Raw genomic sequence first — 12,863 nt, forward strand, 5'->3', positions numbered from 1 at the left:
CCCTCATCTGTATGCTGTGAGGCTCAAGGCCGGGGAGTGCGCGCGCTGCATGGCAATGAGGTTTCTGATTGTAATGTTGTTTTGGTAATAAATGGTGATGGTGGTAGCGTATTTTAAAAAAACTTCTGTTAAGAATATTTGAAACTATTTAGCTACATATGTTACCTGCCTTAACATAGGTTTGATTTGCATTAAGAAATGAAGAAAGTGGCACATAAAATATGTGGCGACAAAATTAAAAAAAAGGTGTATATTTATCCATTCTGGAATTCTCTTTTTTGCTTTGGTAGTAAGAACCTATGAATTAAGGATCAGAGAAGTGGAAAGATCTAAGGAAGAAAGATTAGCAACTGCCAGATTTGAGGCACGTGATTAGTTTAGGTACCCAATCATTTCCTACTTTAGTAGATCCTAAGTAAGTATATGACGCATTGCACGTATTGCTTTTTCTATTGCTCCACAAAATAACAGATATTTATACAAATGATCGCAAACTAGATACTAAAGGAATTCTAGGCGTAGCTGACCTTTTAAAAGTGGCTAGAATGTGCTGGATCAATTACCTATAGACTACACAGTTCCGTGGAAAGCGATCTTAAGAAATTCCTTATAATTACCGTTTTGTGGAGTGGGGAGAGGATTTGGTGTGAGCTTAGATAATTTGACCAACTGGACACTCCAAGTCCTACTCATGGCGGCTCCTGTTGTTAAAAGCTCTAAGGTTGAGAGGAACAGAAGTGATAGCTTATCTATCAATACTGTGATTTACTAACAGTTAGTATTAACGGCTTCGCATTCTTTTGTGCGGAATTATAACCGCAGTGTCAGCAGTGTCGGTCTATTTGTTTGGGAATGGGGTGTATTGCTTGACAATTTGCAAGCGGTTTCTGATAATCTGTTATGGGTTTAAGTTCACCTGTCCCCTTAAAATAAAAGCCAAGATCAGATGACATATTTGGTACTTATTACTTTATTGATTTTATCGCTTTGGTAGCAATAAGTAGGTACTTACCTACCTATAAGTTTTCGTATAATATAATGTATCCTTGCTCTCTCCATACATAGATCAAGTTACAATATAAACAATCTTAATTGCAACATCATCATTGAAACTCGATTGATTGGCACGTGAACTGATAATTAAAGACTTCGGAGCCTAACAAAGAGTCTCTTTGATACTGCTTATCACGTCATCCATCTCTTCTTAAGATCTGTCTGTCGACCATAACCTAGGACTCCCTTGATGGTCGTGCGGCCACTTTCCCTCCGATCGACAGCTTCCAGATAACATCGGCCATCTTCATTGATAACTGGCTGTGACAAAGACTGTTGAACGCAGATGGAGAGGTAGGTAAAATACTCGAGGTGTGCATTGATAGGAAATAGAAAATCACCTGCAATCAGATAGGTAAGTTGTCTGTTTATTCGTTAGTCTATAAATCGAAATATTGCAGGTAAATAGTGGTATACCAACAAGCATAATGACAATTCATATTTTATTCGCAAACTTATGAAATGAAATTGAAATGAAGATCATTGACATAATCTCGGTAACTTATGGATCATTAACCGAGACGAGATGTCTACGACCCAAAATACAATCAGCTATTTTTCAGGCATAACTTTGCTTCTCAAATTAATATCAAACCTTACCGAAACGTCTGTGCAATTTATTAAATTCCCGTTAATTAATCTTGCGAAATTGCTTCGCTATTTGTCACACAATGTGGAAAGAAATTAAAATGTAATATAACATCCGGGACCCGTGGAATTTAATCACAATTTTTTGTAAGTCCGTTCTACGGTTAGTACGTTTTAATCTTTGCGCATCAAACCGCGACCGCTTTCCACGGTGCGCGCGCGCTGGCCCGACATAACGGCGCGAGTGACGACGCCGCGCGCACGTGAAGCCTGTGCCTGCGCCGCGAGTGACACGCGTGTGAACATCATACTTACGACAAAGTGACTGTGCCTGTGAATGCTCTACCATACCCGAGGCTCTGAGGTGCTTGTTTAGCAGTGTTTGTATTGTGGAGACCAGCTCCATCCTCAGGTAAGTCCGCAATTTCTCGTGCTATTCGCAATGATTCGGCCTCTTTGATGCTGCAGGAATTGTTCTGCGGAATGTTATTAAGTATTATTGACTTTCTAATTGTGTTTAAATATGTTGATTTATACATTTTATTAATTATTCACACCGCATTAGCATAGTCTCATTTTGTGTTTTCTATTTTGTCTGATATTTGTAAAGTCCAAGTTGATTAAGTGGTTACGGTAGCTTAATGAGCTTAATTTCTTTCTTGCGAGCTATAAGTCAATCTATTCGGTGCGGTATCGTTTTAAATATGAAACCTTATGTTGTTGATCAATACGCATGAAGTTTGCGCATTAATTATTCGGCTTCCACCCGCATTTGGCACCGCAAGGTCGACTTTTAATGGTAAAAGTTGTTTTATACTCAATTAAATTTTACAACATATTCGGCAATCCATTTATCATTTCAGATGACATCTTATCGCACCCTTAGAATGAAAGTGACCGAATCCAAAAAATGCAATTTGTGGGAAATGAGCAAAATCGTCATCAAAAAATTATATTACTTAATACATCTTAATATATCTCTTCCGTTTTTAATGGCTTACTATTGATTTTTACCAGATTTGTGGATTAGCCTTTTGAGATCACAATGACAATGCAAATTTATGTTTATAGTATTTTTTTATATATATTTTAACATAAAATATAAAGTAGTTTCAAATTAAGTCACTTTATTTCAAAATTATGTTTTCCATTCTATGTTTTTTTAAGAATTAAGTCTGTTTATGACACATATTGGTAATAATTCCGTAGACACAATAAATAATAAGACACTGTCATACTGAAAGTTATTTGGACATAGGGTATTAAATTAAAATGCAATATTATAAAAATCTGAATGTATTTATTTATTTCAGTCTTAATATCATTTATTCAAGTAACTGATTCGTTATCAGTAATTGAGAAAACAAAATCTACGGGACCTTTGCTTGTGTTTGTGAATAAAATAACAGAATGTATCCAAATGAGCAGGCAATGTCTATTAACCTCCTGCTTCTATTGTGGAGCCTTGTGTTGGCTATAAGTAGAACAGAGGATCAAATTCCTACTTAAGTCTGCACAAAATAACAAATCACTTCTGCAATGAAACCTTTAGTGGCAGAAAAGTGATAAATATATCTTTTAAACAGTTCCGTTAAAAAGTCTACAATTAGCGTCTTTATGCAGTTCTAACGCGTACATCAGCGGCAATAGAAACTTTTTAGCAGCTTTAACATTTAACATAATTGTTTGAACTCTCTTTTAAAGATGTAGGCTGCAAATGGGTTGTAGAATGATCTCTTGTAAAACCCAGAGTGACATTTGGTTCAGTTTCTGCTGCCTTTAGTGATATTTACAGCTATGAGCAGCTATGAGCAGCTACGGAAGCAATAATAGAACTTAAAGATACTTTCGGAACCCCTAAAGCACTACTGTACAGCTAACAGTTGCCAAATAGGCTGCTATTTTCACTAGTGTGCTAGTTGAGATGGTTCTACTAGTTGGTTAGACCACTGCGTAGTGACAGACGCGGCGTGGAACACTGTTAGAGACGCTAGTGTGCTCTATGACGTGTCTTGGTCGAACCATGTACCTCTAATTATAAAGTGTGATCTTAAGTTATTAAGGCCAAAAGTTGCACTTCCTAAATGTAACAAAGTAACATGGAGTGACAGAGCTTTGCAGCAGACTGAGTTATATAACAATTATTGTAATGATCTCTTGAAAAATGTAAACTTTCCCTTAGAATTTACTTAATGTAGTAAAACTAGATGTAGAATTAAGGGACATTTTCCATAGTTTTGACTGCAGTAATGGTATAAATAAGTATAACTCTGTAACTTATTGTAAATGGTGTGCATACCTGTAAGTGACATATTCACACAGTAAATACTTACGTAAGAAATTTTGTAACTATACTTGTTTTTGTGTATATGTTGTTGGTTTGCCTTAATAAATAAAATAAAAATAAATAAAACATGAAACTATTTTAGACAATATTTATGCGGAAATTGTGCGTATACTCTATGAAGGTGCAATCGCAAGTAACTGTAAGAACGGATTACAGCGCAAAGAAAGTTACATAACGGGCTGGAATAAGCATGTGAAGGACACACACAGACAGGCTCGGATTTTCAAACCTGGACGTTGTTTGGTAGACCGAAAAATGGTGATTTATATGAAAAAATGCTGGAAAGTAGAAAGGTTTTTAAAAGTAAATTGAAATGGTGCCTGAAAATAATAAGGACCAAATAAAAATGGACATCATTGCAAGTCATCATGACGCAAAGAATTTTGGTAGTTTTTGGAAAGCCACGAACAGGTTGAATCAAAGGTCGGGTCTGCTGTGAGTATTGATGGCCTTAGTGATCCTGGTGATATCGCCAACCTATTTAGTAGAACCTTTAGGGTTGGGTCTCCCCTGGGTACGTCGTCTGGTGGGCTTGAGGTGGTGGGGGGGTCTGAAGACATGCCTACTAGGTTTACGGCCAGGGAGGTAGCTACTGTCATACGCAACTTAAAGAGAGGCAAGTCGCTGGGTCATGACAGCCTAAGTATAGAGCATTTGCTGCATGCTGGTAAGCACTTACCGCGAGTGCTAGCAATGTTTTTTAGCTTGTGCCTGAGTCACTCGTATCTTCCAGCGGATTTACTTAAAACTATTGTTGTGCCTATTGTTAAGAATAAAACTGGAGATGCGAGTGAAAAGAGCAACTACAGGCCTATATCCCTGGCTACCATCATTGCAAAGGTGTTGGACAGTCTGATTGACCAGCAGCTGGATAAGTACTTTAATACTTAACGATGCCCAGTTTGGTTTTAAGCCAATCTTATCCATGGAAACAGCTATACTATGCCTCAAACAGACTGTTCAATACTATACAAGTAGGAAAACACCTGTATATGCATGTTTTCTGGACCTCTCCAAGGCTTTCGACCTCGTATCTTACGACTGCCTATGGAGAAAATTGTGGTGAAAATGGAGAAAATATCAAGAACTTCCCAAGCGATATCATTAGGATGCTAAAGTATTGGTATAAAAACCAATACAATTATGTTAAGTGGGCGGGTGTCCTGTCGGATGCATACGGGTTGGAATGCGGTAAAACGGTGTAGGAAAAAAGCCACATCAGGTTAACAAAATCTTATCATAACGTGTTGGAAAAGTTTAAGGTGAGCATCGATCAATAAATTGTAGAAATTCACAGATCTGAATACACTGATGTGTGGCTCTGTGTACCTAAATATCTTAACATACCACACAACTTTAATATTATAGGGGCATATTCCAAAAAAGTTACAACTTAAACTTTTTAATTTTAGTAATAAACAGGTTCAATATTAAGAATAACAAAAATAATGAATAAGCCTTTAGTCATAGACAGACCTATTATTATAAGTGTCGTTTGTCTTTTATAATTATTTTTTACTAAATAGACCTAATCCTTAAAAGGTCACTGAATACTACCTACATATTTTGTTTTATAAAGACGTATTAATCAAAATGTCACTTTATGGCAAAAAATATTGTGTAACTTACCGTGGCAGTATTCGCAATAAACGGACACTTTTTGAGATTCGCCGATGTTTTACATGTTCACTCGCAAGCGCATCTGACGTAATACTAGTTCTGGCTCTTTCACACAATATGCGTAAACGAATAGCGGAACGAGTGAAAGAGACCGAAATAAGCGTAGTCTCTGTTATAGTTAGAAATAGGTCTCTTTTTATTTACAGGGTTATAGATTATGCTTTTTAAGGTTACACTAGTCGATATTTTTCCCATACAAAGTTCGGAGTGCTTTTACTCTACATTGTGACATAATACATTCAAAATTAAACTTGATATCGTTTTATACTGTTATTAAGTTTGTCTGTACGGATTTAAAAAAAAATAAAAAAATCCCAGTAAAAAGTTATGAGCCAACAAAGTTCCGTTTTTCTAGACAATTTTAACGCAACTTTGAGTGTTAAAAAGTCCCATAAAACATGTAAAATCTCCAAAACGAAGTCCGCTCCGACATAGCTCAATTACTAAAGAGTTCTATAAATTTTATTTCAAATTGATTTATACAGTAGTTTTTTCAGAAAACGCTTTTTTCTGAAGCACTCTTCGTCTTTTTTTACGTACTCGTTTTGCGATGAATTGTCGTGCATTTCACTCAATAGCATTCCCCCCGGCAGAAGCGCGGGGCGGAGCGGAGAAAGACGCTTATACACACATGCTTATTTCCACAATTTTTACGTTTTGCACGATATTTTGTCGTGCAACTGTGCAAATTTTAGTGCAACTATTTGTTTGTATTGTTTTGGGCTCAGTCTGCTGCTGCGGCCCACGTCTTTCGTATCGTATGTGTGTAGACTATTCTCCTAGCGCTTATCGTACGTAAACATTACACTGACCCCCGGCTAAAACTCTGGATTTCGATACTACCTTCTTTATCTGTTTGACTTGGCACTGAACTTTGGACTTAGTATTTTCGTTTGTGATTGGAATTATTGGTTTGAGTGGAATAGTGGATACTATTTCAGTGAAGTGGTTTTCATTGAGTGCAAAACACGTGTGGAAAACAATAAGAAACAAGAAACAATGGGTAAGTAGTACAAGTTATCATACCTAAGCTTCCTTATTAGATAGGTTTACCTCTTACCTACTTATCATATATACCTAAATTAGGTACTATTATTATTTTTCCATAAATCAAAGTAGGTAAGTACGAGTAAAGCTAATAGGTACGTTTCTGGTTTACCGTTGAACCACACGACTTGGGACTTTGCCTCCGGTGGTGTCGATAGGTAGGTAGGATAGAAGTACACCAGTTGCTCTATAAATGATGGCACTATCGTAAATTATTTATTAGGTAGGTACCTAGCTATTATTCGCGGCACGTAAGTTGAACCAAAATGTAACCATAGAAACGATCGCCATTTTAGATCAACTTGCCGCGTACGCTATGTACCTATTCGTAATTAACGTGAACGAAGCCGCGGGTAAGTACCTACATAAAAGCTTGTAAATGAACTATTTTGATTATCGGTAGGTAAGATGGTAGGTATTATCACAAAATGTTTTGAGGTTTACGATAATTTTTATCGTAAAATCCATAAACACAGCTCAGAGACCAGTCACGGACACGATATTGTGCCTCAAGTTGAGGCCCTCAACTCTGGACTCACTTACGGCTTGCGCGTCCAACAGTTCCCGCTCGAACGGTCAATAGTGTGTGTAAACTGTGAGTAGGTATAAAAAGTGTAGTCTACATATTTTGTGGCTGTAGGTCTGTACTGTTCAAACTTTGAGTGCGAGAGCGCCGATTGCGCCAAAACATCGTGTGATGTCCGTGTCTCTGTGAGCGTTGCTCGAGCACGCTGTAGGTACCTAGGTATATTTATATTGTGGTCATCGCGCGTGGGCTCCGTGAGTAGGTACGCGACTAGGGTTGCCAACCATACTTTTTTATTATATACTTTATATTTTTATTATATACTTTATTACGTACTTTATTTTTGGTAAACATACTTTCTAGGTACTTTTGTGACAAATATTTTATAATTAATATATTATATTTAATATTTTTTTTGACGTTCGAAAAGTGCTGTTTTGCAGCCAAGTTTGAATTAATGAGTTTTGATTTTGAATAAAATACATTTATACAAATACTGTATTTTCAAATCTTTACTTCCACCTAAAATGAAACAATAATAATTGAACAATTACAATTTGAAAAAACACGAATACGTTCTTTTTCAAATTGAATCAAGTTTGTTGCTGGCATATGCAATTTTTATTAAAAAAAAATATGATACCGTGTAATTATAACTTGGTATAATTATAATGTTATTTTTGTGGAACAGATTCAAAAACTTGGCGAATGGGGCAAAAAGGGCGTCTAAAACTAAGCGCCCGCAGGAAGAAGCTCAAAAGATCAGCGAGAGGATATTTCATGAATAAAGAAAATATTCCTCCAGTGCATGATACGTTCCAACAGTAAGTACGATTTATTTACACCGTTGCCATTTCCTCACATTCACGTAGATGAGGTAAGAGAGACTATGATAGAGCGTTTGAATGTCTTAGCAGTCTCAAAGTAGGATACAATAATGCCAAAACACAAGCGTGTCTATTCATCGCTAAAAGGAGCCCGTTCACCTTCACTCCTGCTTTTCGGAAGTATCATCACCTTTAGATGCTGAATATCTTCAAAACCACGAGGGTCGCAATTGGTAGCAACTAATGGTAGCTGGTAGCAATTAGGTAGCAACTCTCTATATGTATTTCGAGAGGATCTGAGAGTTGTGACAGGGATCCTGACGCAGACGTTCATTTCGACTAAAGTAGCTGCTAGAAAATTGTGCGTTCTTGCAAAGGCCCAGTGGTAATTCACACCGGGACATGATGTTTATACAAAGCACAACCCCGATCATGAGTGGCGGGATTGCAGTCAATAACTAGTTTATACTAAATAAATGTATGTGTTAAAAAAAATGAAGAGGTTTTATAACTATGGTAGTGTAAGGTGACTGACTAGTGGACTTAGTACTTGTGTGCTTACGGAGACGCGATGCGTTACACGGCGTTTTGGGGGTTCGTTCAGCAGCGGGCCGCGTTATCGCACATAAGGTAATGTACGACAACCTGGGTGACAACGCGCCGCGCAACGCGTCACATCTTCGTAAATAAGCACTTATAGTGGGTCTCGCTTATATAAATCCCCATTTTTTGTTTCAGATCACTTCAAGAAGCAATTTCGCCGCCTTTGTCGCATTTGCCGCAAACACCGCGGTCGGCGTTTTTGAGAATGTAAACAAACAGAAGAAAGCAACCTTATTTCTAAAGGAATAAAGTATTATTTGTATATGTTTCTGTTCCGTTCTTTGGTAAAAGCCGCTTTGCCTATTTTATTGTTTTATCTTTCATATTCGTTACAAAAATTGTGATCGAGTTACACGTCTCTACTGCTCTCTTCGTTCTTCGTATGTATAATGTCAACTAAAAAAAATGAGAAACGCTATTCGACACGAAAATAACTGTGTTACTGCTTAAAAAAATCAAAATGTTCAATAAAATCAAAAAAATTGATTTCTAAATACATGTAATACATATTATAGATAAATAACACCCAGACAACATTTGTCCTGGGTGGGAATCGAACCCACGACCTACGGCATAGCAGTCAAGATCACTAAGTACTAGACCAACAGGCCAGTCAAACTGATTTTACATTGTGTTATCATAAAAAATGTTATTAGGTACCTACGCCTTGGGACAATTACTGAAATCCATGCGAGCATCACTAGTCGGTACCTCATAAAATAAGCAACTTCTATGAAATCTATACTAATATTATAAAGAGGAAAACTTTGTTTGTTTGGTTGTAATGGATAAACTCAAAAACTACTGGAACGATTTTAAATATTCTTTCACCATTAGAAAGCTATATTATCTGCGAGTAACATAGGCTATATTTTATCCCGGTGCGGGCAGTAGCTCCCACGGGACGCGGGTGAAACTGCGGGAAAACGGCTAGTATAAAATGATAACAGTATCTATTATTTTAGTACGAGTTAGTAAGCGCTTGCTGACTTTTCGGTAGCGAGCAGTACACAGCAGCATGTATGTATGTGTGTCTAATGTCGTTTTGATTCGTAACGGTGTTTGTATGCGTGTTTGTTTGCTAGAGATGGGTAACTCAGGAGTGATAGATACAAATGATATGAATCATTCCATTTGAATCAATCACTCTTCATATCTTTACATATCCGAATGTGTCAGTAGTTCAGTATATCTTTCTTTACACCTCACTCACTCGTCGGTCATCGCCTCGGGTACTAACTAATCTGTGGCGTCGGATAGCTTCGTCGCGCGCCATTGGTTGAACGTCAAGCGAGCCGTCTCGCTCGCACCCATACGATTACGAATGTCGTTACTTTGACCACAATAAGTTGACACCCAATAATAAGTTGTTAACTCTATTGCTCACGCATAAGGCTTATAATTGTTTGTCCTTAGTGAATATTTCGGTATTATAATCTTGTCAAATCCGAACAAACATGTTTTGACTCGAAATACACATTTTGGACTAAAATTTAATTTTCACGTAAATAATTTCGTAGGTAGACAGTCCTAAGCCTGTGTAAAGTATGAAGGGAAATCAGAAGGCTATTTCTATTTTTATTTTCTAATACTTACTAAACTAATGCTTATACTCAATACTAGATTGCGATTGACTATTTTTATTTTATTTTTTTTATTTATTTATTTAGGCACACCAACAACTTATTTACAAATACTTTCACATATATAAGTTTACAATTGTAATAAGTCCTGCGTAAATATGTTAATTACAGGACTATTCATTGAACTAATTAACATAAAAGAAGTAGGTTGTACCTACAGTCATAAGAATAGTATATTTTTTAATTAGAAAAAAGTTGTTCAATCGCAACCGCTCAATATATCAGAAAGATGCAAACAACAACCAACCTATTATATCACTATATCTGAATGATCTATTTGAATGAGTGAGCCGCACACGAGTTGCGAGTTAAACGAGCTACTGAGTTATACTGAGCTACTGATATAAAGATATGAAAGAGTGATTCATATCCCAGTGATTGAAAGATGCATATCTATCTTTTCTTTTCAATGACACATTTTGCCCATGTCTATTGTTTGCACGAAACGCATTGTGCAAATAGACTAGCGTCTAACTGCTCATCACTGGGGCTATCTCTGTCGCACACGATGTCAGATGAGACAGCGCGCTTTTTGGCCACGCCCCTGAGTGAGTTCGAGCCCGCGACTAGTTTAACCTTAAGGTCAGTTTATTGTAAAAACGAGTATTACAGGAATTTTGAATTAAGTCACTTTCATTCTAAGGGTGCGTTATGGTCATTCGACGTAAACTTAAGTGTAAAGAAATAAATATCCTCTACTTTATGATGGATCTTAGACAAATGTTTCGTTTCAAATACCTACCTACTTATTAAGGATAAGTAGAAAAATTTAACGATTGTAACATAATTTAACAAACATAAATCTCATACTTTCCAAAATAGCTAGGAACTCTTTACCATATTTCGAACATAAGGTTCCTAGGTACATCATATTATACGCTTTTCCAAAATCGTGGCATTCTTCCCAGAAAACTGTAAAACGTCCAAGAATTTTCACAAGACTTCTTTCAATTAAATACAAACAAACACAGCAAATAACTTAGAAACTAGATATCAACTAACAACCACCAAGGTTCAACAATGTAGTGAAAATCAAAGACTGAAAGACAGACAATATTGTCTTTGGCCGGAGATGGAACGCAGCTCAGCACCTGTGCACATACGGAATGTAGGCTAATGTCGCTTGCTACGCCTAATTTATAACTTCACACTTATTTCTGTTTTATGGCTAATATTCAAGACCGAGATTATTGATAGAAATCTTAAAAATTGAATGAAAATATTTAATAAGAAACTGTAGGAATTTAAGTCTCTGGGGGTTACGCTTTAAAATAAGTAGAATAATTGGTACATATGATAGTTATTTAACATAAGCTAAACACAGAAGTCTTGATGGTAGTAAAATTGCGGCAAAAGCCTTATGTGTAAAATCTGTAACCAAACTTACTCAATGACGAAAATGTTGTTTCCAAGAATTAATTGACTTTTCTATTATTTATTACACCTAAACAAATACATATTATTATGAATAAAATTATATTTACGTATAATAGGGTACTCATTATATTATTACATATTATGTACTTTACGAGCGTGTTAATTACATTCAATAAGTATTACAATTACCAAAAACATTATTAAAGTAACCTTGAACGCTGGTGAATTAATTCATGAAACCTTATGGCTGTCTAACGAGAAATTAACTAATTCAATTATTATAATCCATATAGTTTTGAAGAGAAAATCAGCCATATTTTTTTTCATTTCTCGATATTCGTAGATGCAATTTTCATGGGATAGACCCCATTTACATTTTTCACTTCTTGACCACAGAAGTCTAAAATCATTAGATTTTCTCTTAAGATCGGTAAGATCTTTGCTCTTGGTAGGTACTATTCCAATCTATAGGATTGAGTGCTGAATAGATAGTTTTGTTTTCCTTCCATAAATAATTTTCTTTCCAAAAATATAAATCAGTTACCAGTAATCAGTACCATTATTAGATATCTCTCATACACTTTGTATAAATGAGAAATATAAACTGCTTCCTACAAAGTGACTATGTTTAAAAAGCCGTCACTAGGTAAATATTTGCTCCATTTCCGTAACAATAACAAAGACAATAGCGATAGAAAAGTTTATCATTATATCTCCTCATACGGCATATGTCATAGGAAATGTATAAACAATGACAGTAATTAGCTTAATCACTGTGTCTACAATGTTAACTTTAAGACTTGCAAGTTGCAACACACTGCTAAATTTACTTACTTACCAAGACCTTTTTTGGGAAGTGGGACCTTTTTAGGGTATCAAATGCACACATGCTCTGGGAAGCAGAAGGTAGTGTTCGATTCTGACTGAATTCTGCAGCCCTACGTGTTAGCTACAGCCTGAAACTTACAGAGCTATGGTAGTAACATGTTTCGAACCATCCCACAGGGCTATCCTAATTTCATCTACCTACAATATCTAAATGGCCAGAGAATATACTTACGAACTAATCATAAGCTTACTAATTAATAACTTGATTTTCCAACCACTTTCCAAATGAAAAATTATTGTATCGTATCTAAGTTCTGATATTTTGACTCAAACCCAGAAGATTA

The 12,863-nt window shown here is 36.1% G+C and overlaps 1 protein-coding gene across 1 annotated transcript in view; it reads left to right on the forward strand.

Annotated features, from left to right (window-relative positions):
* Nucleotides 1-1,858: 1,858 nt before the first annotated feature.
* Nucleotides 1,859-12,863, forward strand: part of LOC124645982 — a 171,928-nt gene continuing 160,923 nt past the window's right edge. Inside the window, exon 1 of the mRNA XM_047185985.1 lies at nucleotides 1,859-2,053. The gene's annotated coding sequence lies outside the window, so the exon portion shown is untranslated. The remainder of the gene's footprint in view (nucleotides 2,054-12,863) is intronic.

This window comes from Helicoverpa zea, chromosome 1 (genome assembly GCF_022581195.2).
Source record: "Helicoverpa zea isolate HzStark_Cry1AcR chromosome 1, ilHelZeax1.1, whole genome shotgun sequence".
Lineage (NCBI taxonomy): Eukaryota > Metazoa > Arthropoda > Insecta > Lepidoptera > Noctuidae > Helicoverpa > Helicoverpa zea.